The sequence below is a fragment of the Saccoglossus kowalevskii genome, chromosome 10, assembly GCF_978046115.1.
Source record: "Saccoglossus kowalevskii chromosome 10, keSacKowa6.1, whole genome shotgun sequence".
NCBI lineage: Eukaryota > Metazoa > Hemichordata > Enteropneusta > Harrimaniidae > Saccoglossus > Saccoglossus kowalevskii.
Window position 1 is genome coordinate 20512834 of NC_140650.1, and position 22188 is coordinate 20535021.

At 33.8% G+C, this 22188-nt stretch overlaps 1 long non-coding RNA gene across 1 annotated transcript in view; it reads right to left on the minus strand.

Annotated features, from left to right (window-relative positions):
• LOC146737950 (uncharacterized) overlaps positions 1–22188 on the minus strand; it is a 45632-nt gene that overhangs the window by 22200 nt on the left and 1244 nt on the right. The window contains exon 2 of the long non-coding RNA XR_014930716.1: positions 19223–19309. This is a non-coding gene — a long non-coding RNA (uncharacterized LOC146737950). The remainder of the gene's footprint in view (positions 1–19222; positions 19310–22188) is intronic.

Consider the following 22188-nt stretch of genomic DNA (forward strand, 5'->3'; position numbering starts at 1 on the left):
AACATTTTTTGTTGGACAGGAAGCTTTCATTCTGCCTGATGTAGTAAATTTGTGGTACTCCCAAGTTCAAAATTGAAGAATTTTACACTTTTTTTCTTTGAAAGTAAGAAAATGAAAGCATACATTGTTTGATATTAACGTTCTTGGTTTGAGATAATCAAGTGGAAGTAAGTGCTATGAAAATGTAAAAATAACAACTTCATTGCATCCTTAGAAATAGTTTCCATTGGTTGACAGCAATAAAATGTAATACAGTAAAATACATATAATACTAAAACGTCAGTTATTGCTATTTCTGATTTCAAATATTTTATAAAAATATTCACCAGCTTGTCGTAATTTTATGTTTTCTCTTGAACTCATAATATAATCAAATATCTGCAAATCACTTTAATTTTTTTGAATATTGATATTATTATTAATAATTTTCATCTTTCTATTTTATAGTACCATACATTGTTATTTTTACATGAAATTTGAACTTGAGGTGAGGTGCTTAATGTTCCTGATTAACATTGACCTTTCTGCACACTATTAAAAATTTATAAAAATACTTATCACAAGCCTCCGCAGCGTATGCACAACAGGCAGTACAGGTGTCATGGAGTAGGGAAGTTGATACATTCCTGTACTGCCTGAATACATACTTCGCGGTATTCTTGTGATAACCTTATTATTATATATCTTTATCTTGCCTGTTTAAAAATAGAAGAAACCAAATAGAAGATGAAATACACCACTTAATAGACTGTAATATATACACAGAATATAGAAATACTTTGTACAATGACATAGGATTAATCAACCAAGACTTCAGAAACAAAGACAAAGGAGAAAAATGTGTCTATATTATGCAATTATATATGATCTAAGTAACTATTTGTTCCAATGTAAAAAAACAAACACTGACTAACCATGACAAATTTATTATTGTGTGAAAGGAGCAACTTTACAATCAAAATACTAGTAGTATAATCTAATGTTGCTATTTTCTTGTATATTTTTACATAATACATTACTGATGTTTTCAATATTTCAACTTCACTGATGTCAATAACGAAAAGAAAAATATAATATTTTCTTTACGATGTCACTAAGTACTATTCTACTCTATTCTTTTCTATAACAGTCAGAATTGTTTTGCACTATGCGAACATTTCCCTTCAGCAACAAGATTCTATTTCCAACACACTATAAAAGTTTTGAAAGTAACGTCAATGTTAATGATACAGTTTACCCCAAATAAGGTAAAATTCAAACTAGTGCAGATACCCTCTGGAATGAATATGCAGATATAGCTATTTACGGAACGGTAAATTGTGTTGTTTTCGGTTCTACATTAAATAGTATCCTCGGGGGCGGAGCTACGTCACGGACGTTCTACGTTGCTAAGACGCGCACCACTGTACCACGTATTTCTATGGGCTTTGTGCGCGCTGCTGTGGAACGCCGGTGGAGCCGGTGAAAACTCGAGAAAACAACACAAACTCAACTTTGGAGTAATCCTGAACAACCAAATTCATATATGTTACACACGTAGGGCTAATCTTGTTACACTGTTCAGGGGACTCAACAACCATCGCAAAGTACCGTTTTCTGCGAGTTTTTGGTCTTTGTTTTCACCGCGAGGGTTGCCAGGCGGTGAAAATGCCCGGATGTCCGCCCCCGAGGATAGAGAATGGCAAGGGCCTTTCTCTATACTATTTAATTTCCAACTACCCACGGAAACGTAATACAATGGCGCCGCAGACTTTTCATTTTTAATATATTATTTATACAGTCTACACAATAGCTGTTCATTCTATCAATAAAAAAATTAAACTAAAAATTCAGTGTTGGACAGGTACAAGAGTAATTTTCAACTTAAGTGCTGCTGATGGGGTAAAAATATTGACCAATGGCTCGACTTGCCTCAATATTTTATTAGCATCAGAAAGCTTTGCAAGAGCGTCTCTGAACAAGTTGTGAATTGTTGAATTGAATCAGCAGATAATAGTGTGAATGCCCGGATACAAATAAGAGTTTGATTCAGGGCAAAGGGTCAAACTAACTGTTATACTAGGTAGGATAATACTCCCTGGCTAGCCTTTTGTGAGTGGTGTCAGTCCAACACATACTGTGAACATTGTGTAAAACACAGTATAAAATTGCCAACGAGCATTGACACCATCCATGCAGTATTACGAGGTGAAACTCCTTTCAATTATGATATACTGATTTATCTTGCTAACATTCTGAATGAAATTGGTATATTTCCATTATTCAATGGCAATACGCCTTCTTTTATAGCATCGTCACTCACTCACAGAACATCAATCCTATCGTCAACGCTAGAATTAATATATTTTTAATACATGTCAGTGCACCTCCATTTATAAAGGTACAGTGTGCTGTAATTACTTGGTATTGTACGAGGTATGTGTGTTCTGCCCTAATAGGAAATGCAAATTGCGAATAAGGAAGTTGGTCATGTGATATTTTAAAGACGGTGGATGTGTTTCAAAAAAAAGGTTCATAGCAAAAACTTTACACTCTATATACTTTGCTTCATATAAACCAGTTTGGTTGTGAAGATAAAGAATATTACTACATTTTTGTATCAGGAAACATAAAATATATTGAGTTTTGGTTGACACTACTACTTTATCTACGTGCATATTTTGTAGTATTCACATATAAATGATTTCATATTTTCTGTACAATTCTCCAATTGAACTGAAAACAAACATATTGCTTCATGGCTTCACGTGAAAATTAATGAAAATATTAAATTGACATTGGTGATAAAAGCATTGAATTTTCTGCCAAAGAAATAAAATAATATAATTTCCTTTTTCTATATACCCAAACTAAGCATACAATGTGACTATAGTTTTAAATACACAAAACTATATGTGTATATGTATAATGTTAAAATCTCTGGCCATTTTTTTTTAATTTGATAATATCTAACATATGACATAATCACTTTCATTCCAATATAAATATGATCAATTAAGTGGTTTGGTTCTAAATCAAAATGAAACTTATGGCAATTGAACCATTTTATAATCAGGTAAGATATGGAATATTTTGACAAATATACAACTATCAGGGAAGAGACAGTAAACACTGAACAACCAAGTTTGCTGTATCTAGAGCACAAATATCAAGAAACTTTTAGGTACAAGAAAGATCGAAATCTGAAAAATGACCTCAAATTTAAATTATTATACAGCTGTTTGCCTGCTGTGATTTTACAATTTATCATCCATAGAAACTCATTATGTATTGGGACATTTTTCACATTTCTAAGTATTTTCCAATAATTTCTTAGTTAATTTTCAATCAAATCATAATTTCCCAGTGGCTAAAGGTCTTAATCAAAATATTTATAAAATATGGAATTTTTTTACATATTAGTTTTGGGAAAAACGATGTTCACAAATTTTAATTATAATTTATATTTTGTTTCTTTTTATACAATTATTAGTTAATCCTGGATCAATTTTAAATGATTAGGAAAGTGATAAATAAGTTCTGAAACGCAAAAATGTGCTGGCCTGCTATCTGCCATTCGTCTACTGAGTCTGATCCCCAGAAGAGCAGTTGCATGCATATAATTTAGCATGTTTGTTTGTCTAGTTATAATTCAATGAAGGCAGACAAACCGGCAGTAAACGTAAACCCCCCTATGATTATGAAAAACATGAAATACAATGTTGATAGAGGAAAACGCTTCAGCGCATTGTTTGTTTTCAAGGTATGCAATGTCGGAGTGGGGGAACAAGTCTCGGAGGACGGACCATTAAAGTAACTTCAGACTTCAATAGATGAACACTAATGAAGTGTTTAACAATTGGAAATGTTGTTGCTGACCTGATCGCTGTGAGCTGAATATACACCGATATTGATGATTGAGCAAGGATGTTAATTGCTCCACATAGCGAAATAATCCGATGACTCAAAATTATATTTCGGGAAATAGCCTGTAAAGCATTTTGATATGGTATTCATTTCTTACCTTTGCAGAATCTTTCGTATATATAAATCAATATCAAATAATGAAAATGGAATATTATATCCTATACACGGTGCATTAGCCTAGAGTTCAAGGTGAAGGTACCTCATACTTTGGCATTTCACTTTTTCGAGCAGTCGGTCACGGTGCAGCGTCCCTCAGGTATAGACAGAATAACAGTGAGCAGGCTTTGTGTATGTCGCTGCAGCACTTTGCAGAAAGGAATAGATTTATAACAAAAGAAACACAATGAAGTTAACTCCTCCATACAAGAGCATGAATCATCCTAATAGTAGAAAGCCTGGTATACTTTAATCACAGTTTATTATGAGAGTGTGACCTGTCTATTATTGCCCACTCAAAGGCCAACAATTGTTATGCTAATCTCAGGTTGAGATAAGAGAATTCAATAGCGGCACTGTTCAAGCAAGCATCGGTGGCTTTGATACAACTTACAAAGTACACTGTTATTCCGTAACTCAGCAATCACCATCAAAGTTTTCATAGTGAAATCTCCTGAAAGAGTTTCTGGTTGCAAAGCTGAAATGATCAGAACAACCTGAGTGAATGGTCAATGGATAGATAGTTTATTACGTGGATTTCAATAAATGTGCTGGCCACTTAAAAGCCAATCATCCAAAAGAACAATATGTTTGGCCCATTTGTCGGTTACCAGGTGTCTTTGAACATTAATGATTCAATTGTCAGGGCTCACAAAAAATCTCTCAAGAACAACCTGTTTGATTAATCCATTAGTAAGTTTAATACAAGGTGTCTTTTAACATTAAAAAGCCAATCAACTTGACTCACAAAACAATTTCCACTAGTACAACCTGTTTGATTGGCTCATTGGTAGGTTACCAGGTGTCTTTCAATATTTATGAGCCAATCAGCTTGTCTCACAAAACAATTTCCACTAGTACAACCTGTTTGCTTGGCCCATTGGTAGATTGCCAGGTGTCTTTCAACATTCATAAGCCAATCAACTCGACTCACAAAACAATTCCACTAGTATAACCTGTTTTATTGGCCCATTGGTAGGTTGCCAGGTGTCTTTTAAATTAAAGAGCCAATCAACTGTTAAAGAACATATTTGATATAACAGATATGTTGTGCTCCCAGGTGGATGAGCAGATTATTGTGGCTATAAACAAACCACTATGACCTGTCAGATTGGCCTAGAGACATATTGGTTACTACGAGGAAGTTTTTATGCACGTAATGGTACAAAAAAGCCTAATGAATAACCTGCCAGAATGACACTACAATGTGGAAGACGTACTGTACTGCTTATAGTTGCACATCAAGCGAAAACAAAAATAAATTTGATATATAATATCAACAGCATTGTGTACATATAGGAGAAATAAGTAACCAGGTAGACACAGAATTCTGCGTCACCATTTTTTTTTTCTGCATCAGTATCTGAAAATATTCTATCCTTTGTTACGAACTGACGGAGTGTACACCTATCAACAATCTCACTGATTAAAGTAGTTGACTAAGGCTACAATCATCAATCAACTATGTCAGTGGGACATTAAGAACCGCAAATTTGCCAGGCTACCACCTCGGCAAATCCACACATAGTGCATATCAGCAAACATCTTGACCAGCCAAGGTTCGTTTATTCGGCCATAGCCTCATTACTATACCGTGGCAGATTCTACACAGCCTATGTGTATTTAATTGCGCCCTCTTTGGCAATACTAGGAATACTTCAATCAATGCATTGCCCAATTCAAATGCTCATTATAGCTGTATCAAGAACCAAATAGAAATGTCTATAGCAGAAGATTTTATTCCCAGTCAAGACAATGAGCTGACATTTGACAATAGGCTACTTGAGGGCTGAAAATCCAGTTAAATCGGTTCACTTTAATAACTGTTTCCCTACTGCATACTAAATAACCGCAGTTGTGAAACTTGGCCATCATAAAATGCATGGTAACATTTGTGGGCACAATGCAAGTTGCTATGTTCAATAACATTAAACATAGATTTTCAACCACCACATGGTTGAAAACAAAGCAACTGCAATTACGGTAGGTCTCTTGGTATGAACTGGTAATAACTGTTTCCCTACTGCATACTAAATAACCACAATTGTGAAATCCAGCCATCATAAAATGCATGGTAACATTTGTGGGCACAATGCAAGTTGCTATGTTCAATAACATTAACATAGATTTTCAACCACCACATGGTTGAAAACAAAGCAACTGCAATTACGGTAGGTCTCTTGGTATGAACTATTCTTCATAGATTACCATAAACCATGCCTGAGGCAGAGCACATCAAAGGAATGAATGTATGCCAGGTGCCTGCATCAGTAGGAACAGGTACATGATCAGTGACAGTCTTCATAAATAGTTCAATCAATGGCAGTGGAATCTGTGGAAGAGCTGCAAAAAATGCATTCTTCCTTATTGGCAACACAGTGCTACAATATATGGTTTATGATCAATTGTCATATGCTACATCCTTTTTGATTGGTTGCATGCTTTAAGCAGTGCCTCCAATCAGATCTATGCATTTTAAAGTGTCAAATATGCAATCTCTCTGCAGAATCATAAAGGTTTGTGGCAGTTACATTTATTTAAATTAATCTTGCAAAAAAGTTTCACTGGAAAAACCATAAACATGTCAGCAGGTTATAAAGTGTACAACCAGTAAAGTCCAGTAAAAATATGGTTTGACATTTTTGATGAAAATTGAGAAAAAAAGATCTCTGTACTTTATGAAACATGTTGACATGAAGTTGCATCAGCTGTTTTTCATCATTAAAAGGACTCTGTAAATTCAGGCTACTTGATTTCTCCGTTTTACACTTCCGCTGGGCAGGAATTAAGTAGCAATACCAAAGCACATAGAGTATTGTTATCCCTCGTTTGAAAATAAATACAAAAGTTCATGAAAAGCAGCGAAATAAACACTCATGCATGCACAGGTAGGTGACCTATGTTTCTTCATTGAGTCATGGCTTCAAGAAAGTTGAAAAATGGTGCTAAGTAAAGCTACTGTTTTGGAAAACACATGTTAAACAAACAGACACAGACAATGTCTATGACAAGAATTAAAAGTTTACAATGAAAGTGATGACATGTTTTGATGATTTTTCAGTGTAGCTTTATCACGGTAATCATTAATCATCTCAACACAGACAAAATTAATGAGTAAAAACACGCAGCTTAAAGGAAATCAATCTAGACAAATTTTGAAATTTGACTTCCTGATTGTGTGCCATAATTGATTAAATATTCAAGTAGTGGACCTCCTCCCATACTCAAAAAAGTCTGGCACAAGTCTCACTGAATAGAAAATAAGATCTCCAGCTGTTTTTTCCACTTGATTACACATGTTTTCGCTAAAACACAAGTAATGAGTTACTTCATGAAACAAATACAGTTTTATTGTATATTATATTATATTATATTATATTATATTATATTATATTATATTATATTATATTATATTATATTATATTATATTATATTATATTATATTATATTATATTATATTATATTATATTATATTATATTATATTATATATGGGATTTTTTTCTATTACATCATAGTACAATCGTTGTAGTACTAACCGTTGTATGGTCATACCGGTAATCGTTTCCTTCAGTCCCTATACCTTCAATAAGATATAGAAGCACATCTCCAATAGTGGCACATACATGTACAGTCAAAACTCGTTAATACGAACTCGGTTACAACGAAATACCGGTTACAACAAACGAACACCGAAGTCCTGTTTGAAAATCCATTATCCCTATGGTAATTGACAACGCTTAGAACGAACTCGTTTATTACGAAAACCCGCTTAGTACGAAAGGATTTTCTCTGAAAAACAATGGTCTGTAACACCTATAGCGAACATTTCATTCGCTCAAACAGCTGCGAAATCCTAAAACGAACCGCCAAATACACGGTGTTACGCTTCCGCTGTTGGCAGTGGGCTTGAGCTGTGCAGCGTAAAATAAAAACAATGTAGCCATTCACTGGGCGTGAAAATCTTTTGTGTACGTGACTTCCAGTGTCTAGTCACTTTCGACGCCCTTGCTGCTCGAGTTTTTAATTTTAAGATTCACAATAAAAAAGTGTGAAGCATGGACGCTGTAAATTTTAGATAAATTACGGCGACTACGAGTGAGATGCCAGTTTCAGTCCTGACTTCAAAATGTCAACTCGTGTCAAACGGCGTGCCTTGTCGTTGAACTGTGAAGTCCAAATGATCAAAGCGATTGAGTCGGGCATTCGTCACGGCGATGTCTGTCAAAAATTTGATGTTAAACCCAGTACATTGTCAACGATTTTAAAGAAAAAAACTGATGTTTTGAAGATGTTCGAACAGAACAAAATTGAGCCGTGCCGGAAGCGAATGCGGTTTTCAGCAGTCGACGACGTTGAGCAGGCATTGCTGAAATGGTTTACCAGTTCCCGTTCTATGAATGTCCCAATCAGCGGTCCTATCCTCCAGGCAAAGGCCGAAGATTTAGGACAGAGAATGAAGCATTCCGAATTCAACATTTGTATTTTCCATTTTAATATTATTTTAATAAACATGACAACGTTTATTTCAATACTATTTGTGTGTTTTTAATGCTTGGTCTAGTGTTTAAAATGGCGCCATAGTTTTGTTTACCCTGACTTATGGTAATTAGTTTGTTTCTGTAAAGCGCCCTCTAGTGGTGATCGGTTATTACGAACACCGGTTATAACGAATATATTCACCTGGGGCCTTGATATTCGCACTAACGAGGTTTGACTGTATAAACATAAAATAGCATTCCATGTACTGTAAAATACTTTTTAGCTTGAATTAATTGTCGCTGAAAAAACTTTTTGGGTGTTCTGTATATTATTTATTTTCACTGATTTTTGAAGGTGAAATATATTTCACTGAATCATTGCTTCAACGGAAATAGCGAATATTAGTTGCGAACAAAAATAAAGTATTTTACAGTATTTAAAATATTACTTATTTTAACCCTTGTAATTTACACTAGCGTAACCTAGAATACTATAAATCATTAAATGTCATTGATATTTAATTTCACAAATATTTGCCAAAATAATGAAATTAAAACCACTATAAAAGCATTTAAACTAATGGCCACCACACCCATGGATAAACATCCCAAGCAAGCAGTGTTACTCATACTGAATAACCCAACCTTCACACAGTTTGCCCACTTGTCAGATATCATCACTGAAGTTTAATGTTAAGGTGTGGGTAACCAACTAGATGGCCTTGTAAAAACCACAGGTTCACCTTGAATAACTAATCAACCAGAATAAAACTTAGACAAAGGATGCTATGATAGGTGTGCAAACTTTTGCTTTCACTTTTTAACTGCGCCAGATTATTTTAAATGATGATGACAGGTACAGATACTTTCACCTCTGACTTCTGCTTACGTGCGTGTGTAAGCAAGACAATGCCCTTCTAGTAATAATATTTATTTAACAATTTTTTAAATAGAAAAAGAAAAATATGAAAGATACATAGAAATGATAAACAAGCAGCCTGTCGGCTGAGATAGCTCCACTGTTAGCAATGCACATGGCAATTAAAGAACAGAAGATATCATTAGAAAATGAACAAATCTGAGAGAGGTCCACATGTAGTACCTATATGTATAATATATCAAAGCAATTGGACTTGCGGTTTTCAACAAGAAGTCGAAAATATCACTTTTTACCAAAAATTACAAAAATATTCACCAAAATTAGAGAATTGAAGATATCATCACAAAATGAACAAATCTGAGAGAGGTCCACATGTAGTACCTATATATGTAATATCAAAGCAATTGCACTTGTGGTTTTTAACAAGAAGTCGAAAATATCAGTTTTTACCAAAAATGACAAAAATATTCACCAAAATTACAGAATTAAAGATATCATTACAAAATGAACAAATCTGAGAGAGGTCCACATGTAGTACCTATATATGTAATATCAAAGCAATTGCACTTGCGGTTTTTAACAAGAAGTCGAAAATATCAGTTTTTACCAAAAATGACAAAAATATTCACCAAAATTACAGAATTAAAGATATCATTACAAAATGAACAAATCTGAGAGAGGTCGACATGTAGTACATATACACCAAGTATCAAAGCATTCAGGCTTGTAGTTTTCAAGAAGAAGTCGAAAAAGTAAAACATTGACACAGACGACGACGACGACGGCGGACAATCACTCATATGATAAGCTCCGCTCGACAAAGTCGACAGCGGAGCTAAAAAGCAACCATCTTGTTGTTGCAACTTTCATAATACACAATACTGGTATTGGCAAGTAGAATTGGTTAATTGTATAAAGTGGCAAGTAATACTGAGTAAAATACCAGGTACTGGGGGGGGGGGGGGGTAATTATCCCATCTGAAGAACAAATGAAGCCAATCAAGAAGTGAATAAATAAAACACATACCTGATAATGGCAGCATTCATGCAATAAAGAGATCTATTAAAATACCATCACTATGATGTCATTTGTTATCTACATGCCAAAAGCATTGCTACAAGGCAAGTCTAGTTTTACCACATAAATAACAGATTTTTGCAAGAGAGAATTTCTGCAAATTTTACAAGTCGGTGGAAATCACAAAATTTTGGAGCAGTCAAAATTTCTCTGGTGTTCTAAAACACTTCGAAAAACGTTGTCTCCAAAATGCTGGAAATCAAATCAAAGCAAAAATTAAACTGTTTACAATGTACCCTTTATATAAATGTTAACTGAGATCATGCTAGCAAATCAAATTGTCCTTTAACATACTGTAGAATACTTTATTTTTGCTTGGAATTTATTTTTGCTAATTTCGCTGAATGTATGATTCCGTGAAAATAAAATCCAGCGAATATACTTTTTTTCCTATATTTCACATTAAATTCATCAAAAATCAGTGAAAATAAGTTCCATACAAAACGCCCAAAAAGCCTTTTCAGCGAAAATTAATTCCAGCGAAAATAAAGTATTCCACAGTACATAAATTCATGTAAGTCCAAAGTGTTGTTTGTTTTACCAAGGCATGGATTGAAATTTGGGTAAATCAACGTCTCCGACATTTACTTATAAGCTAGGCACTTCTGATATGCCGGTAAGTACAACCATGCACCAGTTTGAATGAATTACATTCTATAATCCCCCATGAAGTTGTACTTGCATGGACGCTACCCTTGGAAATAGGATAACATTTCAAGTATAAAATGATATGACCTCTGCTGCAAATGGATTCGGAACAACATTTGAAAAGAAATAATTAAAACCTGCGCAATAAGATATCAACCAGTTTCCATACGACAATGCAGACAACAAGACCTTTTGACATATTCCAATTCTTATTCAGAATGAAACTTGTGCAGATCAAATATCAGCTTCACCGATTTTAAACTACCTGTGGATTCGCAAACAAACTTGTTGTTTATAAAATCTTGCATTGTTTTATTCATTCTGTGAGTTGCATTCATGTGCGTAACACTATCATGCAGAAAACTTAAGTTATCTGAGCCAAACATTGGCACTAACCGTTTGACAGTAAGTTCCGACAAAATGACAAATATCAAAAATGACTGTCAGCAACCCGTAAGAATGCATGCCTTGGAAAGGAGAACAGTTTTTGTACAAGTACCCACCTTGAAATTGTAATGCATTTTTTCAACAACCATAGCTCCTTGGATACAGTGAAAATTGTTAAGTTGACAAAAGTAGCCTCCTCTCTACCAAAGATGAATAGCTTTATCCACACATTGAAGGACAAGGATGAGACAGCTACAGAGGTGAACCGGGCATGTGACAACAAAATAACAACACACAGATCCTTGTTTTACTCTGTCGGCCGCCAACTACGACTGAATGAAAACACTCGACTAGAAAGCATGGCTTTCATCGTACCACCATTAGGCTCTGAGTAGATGAATACACACGTCTTGTGGAGACAGAATAGTGGCGATTTTCCCAATGTTATCAGAATTACTAAATGGCAACTCAATGGCAAGCAAACAAAAACTATTGTACAACACACGCACTGGTTATATTACACTTTTGCTCAATAACTCACTCAGGAGGGTCATTCACATTTACAGAGACGGGGTACACAATGCTACTTGTATGAATGCTTTTTACTTTAAGAACTCTAACTGAACTTGAAGTCACTTTTGCTAACTGTAGATCAATCCACCTTGATTTTAAGAACTCTATCTGAACTTGAGGTCACTTTGGCAACTGTAGATCAATCCACCTTGATTTTAAGAACTCTAACTGAACTTGAAGTCACTTTTGCCAACTGTACATCAATCCACCTTGATTTTAGTAAATCTATTTCAACTTGCAGTCCCTTTTGCCAACTGTAAATCAATCCACCTTGATTCTAGGAATTCTATTTCAACTTGCAGTCAGTTTTGCCAAATGTAAATCAACCCACCTTGATTCTAGGAATTCTATTTCAACTTGCAGTCAGTTTTGCCAAATGTAAATCAACCCACCTTGATTTTAGGAATTCTATTTCAACTTGCAGTCCCTTTTGCCAACTGTAAATCAATCCAACTTGATTATAGGAATTCTATTTCAACTTGCAGTCAGTTTTGCCAAATGTAAATCAATCCACCTTGATTCTAGGAATTCTATTTCAACTTGCAGTCAGTTTTGCCAAATGTAAATCAACCCACCTTGATTATAGGAATTCTATTTCAACTTGCAGTCACTTTTGCCAAATGTAAATCAACCCACCTTGATTTTAGGAATTCTATTTCAACTTGCAGTCCCTTTTGCCAACTGTAAATCAATCCAACTTGATTATAGGAATTCTATTTCAACTTGCAGTCGTTTTTGCCAAATGTAAATCAATCCACCTTGATTTTAGGAATTCTATTTCAACTTGCAGTCACTTTTGCCAACTGTAAATCAATCCACCTTGATTTTAGGAATTCTATTTCAACTTGCAGTCACTTTTGCCAACTGTAAATCAATCCACCTTGATTTTAGGAATTCTATTTCAACTTGCAGTCACTTTAGTCAACTGTAAATCAATCCACCTTGATTTTAGGAATTCTATTTCAACTTGCAGTCACTTTTGCCAAATGTAAATCAATCCACCTTGATTTTAGGAATTCTATTTCAACTTGCAGTCACTTTAGCCAACTGTAAATCAATCCACCTTGATTTTAGGAATTCTATTTCAACTTGCAGTCACTTTAGCCAACTGTAAATCAATCCACCTTGATTTTAGTAAATCTATTTCAACTTGCAGTCACTTTTGCCAACTGTAAATCAATCCACCTTGATTTTAGGAATTCTATTTCAACTTGCAGTCACTTTAGCCAACTGTAAATCAATCCACCTTGATTTTACGAAAGTCACTGTGACCCTCCAGTGAAATCACTGCTACTGAGATTGGAGATTTTACGAAAGTCATTGTGGCTCTTTAGTGAAATCACTGCTACAATAATTCCAAAATTTATTTTTGCAACATTAATAATTATAAAACAAAACTATGTAATAAAAACACATTAGTCTCTTTTTGATGACAATTTTCCAACCTATTACCGAAGAAAATTGACAAAAATCAATCACTTTTTTTTCTGAGCTATAATCGTGCAAATGTTTTGGAACAAGGTCCAGTCATGCATGCATTAAGCTTGTAAGAATAACCCATTGCTAACTAAAACAATATTTAATTGTTGTGCGATAGTTGACAGCACACATGTTGATTTTAGCATCCCTGAATAATGGGGCAGCTAAAGTGGAATTTAATCAGCACATTTTATCAGTAATTACACCTGAGATCGATAACAAACACATACACACACATCAATAACAGCGAAGAGATAAGATCTATAAAAGTTTAACAAAAGGTCAATAAGAATGATTTTGACCTATGTAGATAACAAACAATATACCGCATTTTATGATGCCAAGAATGCTAAGGTTACTTTGCACTCTGAGTTTCTATCTACATCTCACCATATCCAAATTGTGTTTGGGCAGTTCCTTTCTATGAGCAAGGCCACACAAAGTTGTCAGTGAAATAGTGAACAAGGTTGCTGACTTGCTACCCCAATAGTTCTGAAGCTTGCTGTAAAGTTTGAAGCAGTTAGGAACAACCTGTTGTTAGGTGATGCAAAATATTCTGACTTTTTTTAGTGCCCTCATTATTTATTAGATTTGTCTCAACTGTTGCATTATGGGAGATATTTTATAAACTCCCAGTGGAGTAAATATTCATAGAGCAAATAGACTTATATTTTAATGATCCAGCATACAATGAATACCCTTTTTAAGTTATGTAAGATATGATTATGAATTGATTTAAATATTAAAACATTATTATTTTCAAGTAAGTAACTTGATAACAAACAAGATCAATGAAAATGTTTGGATACTGAATTCTCATAAATCTCTGTTGTTAACAGGGTTTTCAGTAAGAGCAGCCTTGGGTGGGGGAGGTGTTAAAAGAGGAGGTAGAAACTCAATACAATTATGCATTTTAACAAAATTACTGAAGTAACCAGGTAGTTTTTCGGATTACCAGCTTCTAATAAAAAGCCAACTGCTACAGAATACAAAGCACCACCAGGTAACTGAATTCAAACAATTCACCTATGTTGTTGTAAAATTCAAATATTACATTACAGGTAATCCCTACAGGTTAAACAGACCCACCTACAATAACAATCTCTAAAATAAACTTTCTCACAAAGATTTACTGTGGAATACTTTATTTTCGCTGGAATTAATTTTCGCTGAAAAGGCTTTTTGGGCGTTTTGTATGGAACTTATTTTCACTGATTTTTGATGAATTTAATGTAAAATATATGAAAAAAAGTATATTCGCTGGATTTTATTTTCACGGAATCATCCATTCAGCGAAAATAGCGAAAATAAATTCCAAGCAAAAATAAAGTATTCTACAGTATACTTTGGTGTGTGATGCCAGTGTTATCCACTAAATGTACACTATGTACTAATATTTAGAATATTGGTCCTACCATCTTTTAATTATTTTTAATTGTTTTACTTCACTAGGTGAACTCAGTAGAGCTTGTAATAATTTAGATCATGTATATTATCTCTATCACAAGTTGATCTTGAATAGAAACGTACATCAACTAGATTACTGTAAAATTCTTTATTTTCGCTTGGAATTCATTTTCGCTATTTTTCGCTGAAGGAATGATTCAATGAAAATAAAATCAAGCGAATATACCTTTTTTCCTATATTTTACATTTAACTCATCAAAAATCAGTAAAAATAAAATCCATGCAAAACACCCAAAAGCCTTAAAGGTCTTTTTAGTGAAAATTAATTCCAGCTAAAATAAAGTATTTCACGGTATTGAAATGATGACTTACAATGTATGGGTAATAGCCAGAAAATAGAAAGTGGTTGTCAAAAATAGGGAAAAAATGAATGATAGCAGTCTCAAATCTGTAACCAGTCTTATTATTGTGTTTTTATTATTATTATTATCATTATTATTATTATTTATGGTTATTTTGTAATTTACTAGTGATTTTCAATCAAAATTGGACATGTTTGTAGAAATATTGACAAATGAAATTTTGTATCTAATTGTGGAGTGCCCGTCTTAAAAGACTGGTAGACTTGTGGCTGGCTAAAAGCCTGATGACTTACGATGACCGTAGATACAATGTCATTGATTACCGTAGATACACTGTCATTTATGCGATACTAATAAAGAAATTATAGTATATGGAATTTGAGTAAAACTCACCCTTTTGAACCGGCTATAAGCCAATCATGATGAAGTCTAACTTGAAGGAAATATTTTTGTTCAATCAGAACTGATGAGAAACTACAATTATACCAGTAACGTTGGAGAAGTAATGCGCTATCAGAAGAGTGGACACAAAAAATGTGCAGGGAAGCAGTCAGAACTGAGATCGTAAGAGTAGAATTCTGTCAGCTCTCGCCTCACATGGAAACCATGAGTAGGGTTAACCAGCTACTCCAGAATTACAGTGGTGCAGTTACTGGAGGGGAAAAACAAGTGTTGGACAGCTATAGGAGAACTGACCTGTTTTACAGTACAATAATTATAACATCAACAAATAGTTCTCTTAGCAATGCTTAAGTATTTAATCCTATTACTGATTACAGAATAATGAGAAGAAAGCCCACCATATGTTCACTCATACATGAACGAATTAGCATCCCATGTACTATTAAGGAAATTACCCAGAATTCAATCACACTGCAATATGTTCATACAAATTTGTTTGCCACAATGTATTTTTTTTTTTTTAATCTCTATCAAATTTAGTAAAAGTATGATGTAGTCTTGAAAATTGTGCAAATTAACGTATAAGATGGGTGATTCAATATACAACTGACAAAGAAATTCCTATTGTCCTTATCCCTTCGAGCCCCATTGTCAACTTTTGGTACAATCTACAGAATGACTTTGTAGTCTGCTCCTCCTCCCGTAAAATGTTGATAAAAAATGACAAACCTTTTGATCAAAAACTAAAAGCAGTATATGAAACAGTCCATATGGTCCAAAATGATAATAAAATTTGGTGAACATTTTTCAAAATGAAAATATGTGCATTGAATTTTGGTCGGAAAAACATTTGTCACACAAAGGGTTAATAGAAGAATGTTTCTCTCATATTGAGATTGGAGTGGTGAAAATACCGATTCAATCAACGTTCTGACTTCTAATTCCACAAACTTTGATTTGATTCTCCAAGGTCAATTTGTGTCACATTGCACAAAGTATAAAACCCAAATCATTTTTCCATATATTTTTACAGACAAAACAATAAAGAAATGTAAAATTTTCTTTATTGTTATTAAAAAGCAATATTCTATTCTAATCATATCATACAAAACAGGTGTGCCCTTAGTCAAAGTTGAAACATGGTGTGGATTTTTGTGTATGATTGAAAATAAACGTATTCTGCTACAAGCTGTTAGCAATCTACCTACCATTTTAGACACAAAATTTGATTTGACAGGCTAAATGTCTATAAAACTGTCAAATTTGAAAAAGTAATCAACAAAGAATAGATTATAAGTCTGTGGATACAGACCAGCAATTAGTATCATGCATTTCAACATAGATTTTACACAAGACACTTTATTTTGTGACTATAACCCTGTTTTCCTATGATCAAATTTTCTAGCAACACCTTGCTACCTTGACAATATCAAACCACTCAAAATTGTAGTGAACTGTCCACCGCTAACTTTTAAGCATTTTCTGAATCTGGGAAAAGTAAATTTAAGAACCAGCCTTGATCATTTATTCAAGGTATTTGTAAGTTGACGATCATTAAAACATTTCTCACGGTTTCACATTCTGGGATTTGTTATTACAGGTTCCCATGTGTGTTATTTTTATTCACAGGTGAGACTTGAAAAATGAGACAATCAACACAAGAAAACCAGTGACCTGGTAATATGCAGTAGGGTAAAGCAGTCGTCAAAAACAACATGGGGGTCGAAGGTCAAGTTCTCAAGATATACAATATCGCTTTGAAAGTTGAAGAATGATAAAAGTATTATTCTTGGCAAGAGTTCTAAATTTAAAAAAAATCACACTAAACTAGACCTTGGGTAAATCAAAAATCAGTTTAAACTGCCATATTTAAAGTTCCTTTACGACAACGACAGAATAACATGTTGACATCACTGACATAAAAGGGCACAAAAAACAAACGTGAAAGGTTTCACTGTAGTATTGACCCCATCCTCTCCATACCCACCTTATTAATTTAGATGCCATGGTTAGGTTTGGACATGTCTCACTATAATATTGAAATACCTCCCCTAAACTGGTCTCATAATTAGATTTTCACAGGTCCTAATATAGTATTGACCCCGCTGCATTTCCATAGTTTGGTTTAGACAGGTCTTACTGTAGTAATGACAAGCCCCCCCCCCCCCCCATTAGACAATAGACCCTATGATTAAACCTTACTTAGGTTTAGACAGGTCTCACTGTAGTATGGGAAACCTCCTACTTTCGACTGAAGTCTTTGAAACAGAAGGGCACACTAGAACCAATGAAATGCAAGTTGTTGATAATTATTTTCACAGCTGTGATAACTTAACCATAAATCAACTGTAGGGAGTTGTGTGTTCTCTCTAATTACACTGTGTGCATTGTGTATGCCTAGAACCAAGGTACAGCATGATACATAAACATATATAAACAAGGTTGTATTGGCTTTCTACTGGTAATTTGTAGCAATAATTGTTTCAAATTAGTTCAATAATGCACATGGTAATTTTTTTTTTTGTATACACATACTTTTCACAATACACAAACCGTACAACCAAAATGCAGCAGTGAATGCTATGTTCATTACTTAACCTTAAAAAATTCAGCTGTAAACAATAACACTCCAGTGTTTATTCTACCATTGAGGGCAGTGTTTTCTCAAAACCGTAGTTGAGCAGATCAGTAAAATTTTATCATTTGATCAACTAAAATGAATTTGGTTGGTAACATTTGCCAATTTTCTAAAAACTCTCCTGATAATATACTTATAGGTACTTTTCTTTTTAATTAAAAAGTTTTAAATTTTAAATAATTTTCATCCATTCTTTCCACTTTAAGACCAACTTGAGGGATAAAGATTTGATTTCAAAAAATATTATTTACAGATTATAAATTGTTAATCATGGGGAAAAAATGAATTTCACTTCATTAGTCTTATATTCAACTTTACAAAGAACAATAACTTCACTGTTCAGCTCATTTAAAAATATAACAGAAGATTTTAAGTTAAAGTAATAAATTAACCTTATTAACCAGCCAACACCTGAATAGCATATCACAAAATAAATACTGATGAGTAGGCATTATAAGAATATGATAATATGAACTAATAACTTGATAATTAATTAATTCATCATCATCATCATCATCATCATCATCATCATCATCCAAGCCTTCTGACTTGATATTAAAGTAAATTCTGACACTCATAGACAGTAGAATTCTGACGCTGAGAGCGTAAATGCCATGGTATGTGTGTAGAATTCATTACAGACGTATATATTACAGTTTATAATAGGACAGCTTATGATAACATGTAGACAATCACATAAATTTAAAATTCAATATGATCCACTAGACAAAATAAACCAGTGGGTTTCTCTCCTGGTCATTCAACATGCAGACATTATGATTATGCACAATCCTATCCCATAAAAAAGTAAGTTTAAGTTAACATACCTGAAGTTGAATTTCTGAGAATAACATTAAGTCCTGTAGGTAGTGAGTCATAAATCTTATCTAAGAATACAGGATTTCAGATGTTACCTATGGAAGATATATAAAAAAAGGTATAACATTAAGTTGCAGTGTAGTAAAACTTTAATAAGGCATAAACTTTACCTACATGTACTGTACTGTACTGTACATGTCCATGTGTTTTATGTATAAGGGAAAATATTATGAGGCCATCACTTATTCGTAGAACTGGCTGCCATCACAGGCTAGTGTTATCTGTGAACTAAAGGGCGAGAGGATAATATTACCCATGACAATGCGGTATCAAACCTCTCTATGAAAAATTGAGATCTGGTGATAACTTTGCTATCACTTGAAATCCCTAAATGCCAAAATGAACTGGAAAATCAGAATTTTACGAAATTACAAATATTATTTTAGGCAAATAAGGCATGACATGAATACGTATTTTACTGTGAAATGACTTATTTTCACTGGGTTTTTGCAGATTTAGCATTTTGGGCATATTCATTAGGTTTTAAATTCAGTTTTATCATTTGGATATGTGTTCTATGCTAAATTTTACATATTCACTGGGTTTTAATTTAAGCGCATTTTCCAGTCAGCGAAATAAGGACAATTAAAACCCAGTGAATAATTAACCCTTTTACAGTATTACCTTTCTGTCAATGTTTTTCAAAATTAACTTTTAATAGTCAATATTATTAAGAGTTACAATGTAATGTCATTGCAGCATTTCTGTTATGCAGACTGAAAATTCTTATAGCACTTTAATGAATATGGTACCACTGTCTGTGATTTGTTTCTCTCCAAGAAATGTCCGAACATGCATAAAATGATAATGTTTACTATAGGATTTACCATAATGTAAAATGTGATAAAGAATCTGACAATCAAAGTTAGTGATTTTGTATTTGCTCTATAAGCACATCTTATCATTGAAACGTCTTTATTATGTCTATTTTACATATGCACACAAGTTTTTAATAGAGAAAATATGGTGGTTGCCATAGCAACTGATTACTAATTTGCATCAATCAATTACACTGTTTTAAATAGCAATTGTCACGATAGGCAATTCAAAATTCTGGAATTACAGAAATAATAACACCAGTTTGTATTACAATCTTTTATTTACGAGTCTGATCACCTTTCAGTGACAAGTCAGTTTAACTGTATAAATCAGTACAAATGAATTCTAAAGGTCATAGGAGCACACAAACTTAATGATGCCATGTGATTGCAAACTTTCACAGGGCAACGAAGATTTACGATCAAAGCTATTTGTCATTTATCAAGAGTATCTATCAGGGGTTCTTGAAACAGAAAATAGGCTTGTGATACTCTTGAAACAGAACACAGCCTTGTGATGCTCTTGAAACAGAAAATAGGCTTGTGATGCTCTTGAAACAGAAAATAGGCTTGTGATGCTCTTGAAACAGAAAATAGGCTTGTGATGCTCTTGAAACAGAAAATAGGCGTGTGATGCTCTTGAAACAGAAAATAGGCGTGTGATGCTCTTGAAACAGAAAATAGGCTTGTGATGCTCTTGAAACAGAAAATAGGCGTGTGATGCTCTTGAAACAGAAAATAGGCGTGTGATGCTCTTGAAACAGAAAATAGGCTTGTGATGCTCTTGAAACAGAACACAGGTTTGTGGAAACAGAACACAGGTTTGTGGAAACAGAACACAGGCTTGTGCTCTTGAAACAGAATAGACTTGTGGTTTTCTTGACAGAACACAGGATTTTGGTGCTCTTGAAACAGAAAATATTGTGGTTTTCATGAAATGGAGCATAGGATTGTAACTTTCTTGAAACAGAACATAGGCATGTGGCGTCTTGAAACAGAACATAGGCATATGGCCGTCTTGAAACAGAACACAGGTTTGTGGAAACAGAACACAGGCTTGTGATGCTGATGATGCACTATGGTCTGAGAAGCACAATGAATCATAAACACAATGGGTCACAGGGCAATATTTAGGACAATATTGTTGCAACATAGGAGGTCACGGGAAAATATTGTTTCACCACAGAAAGATACTGGACAATATTGTTGCATACAATGGGTCACAGGGCAATATTTAGGACAATATTGATGCAACATAGGAGGTCACAGGAAAATATAGTTTCACCACAGAAAGATACTGGACAATAATGTTGCAACATAATGGGTAACAGGGAAATATTTAGAACAATATTGTTGCAACACAATGGGTCACAGGGGAATATTTAGAACAATATTGTTGCAACACATTGGGTCACAGATAAATATTTAGAACAATATAACATATCCCTGGTAGGCTATAGCCATTGCACACAAGATATTTCAAGTACCTGGATGATCAGGATATGTAATACTCGTACCCTCCCATGACATGCTATCATTATCCTTAAAACAACAAGACAATCTTTTAACCAGCCAAACAAAGAATACTTGATCTAAATAAATAATTAATGTTACATTGACTAGTACGATCAGTACCATAAGACGAAAAAAAAAAACTTTTGAAATGGCACTTTAATAATTTTAATTCACACACAGCAGCTTTTTTAAAACTAATATTTTCATATTTTTAAATCCATGTAATAAAGGAAAATTACACACACATTGAAACAACATTTTATCCCTTTCAAAACAATAAAGGTTTGGAACCATAATGATAATTAAAGTTAAAGTTGCATCCCCACTTCGTATTATATGCAGAACTCTGGTCACTGATTATTATGATCAACATAAAAAATTATAAAATCAGTTACTATGGCAACAAATATAAATTATTAAAGCACTAAAGTTAACCTGTACTGAGGGTGATTTTCATTGTTGTAATCACTCTACTTCTTTTTCTACATTCGATTTCAAGATTTCGTTGGATAAGATTTCTCATGAACTGTACAAAATCCAAAGATCTTATGATGCTTGTGGTCAGTAGGTTTTCTGCAGAT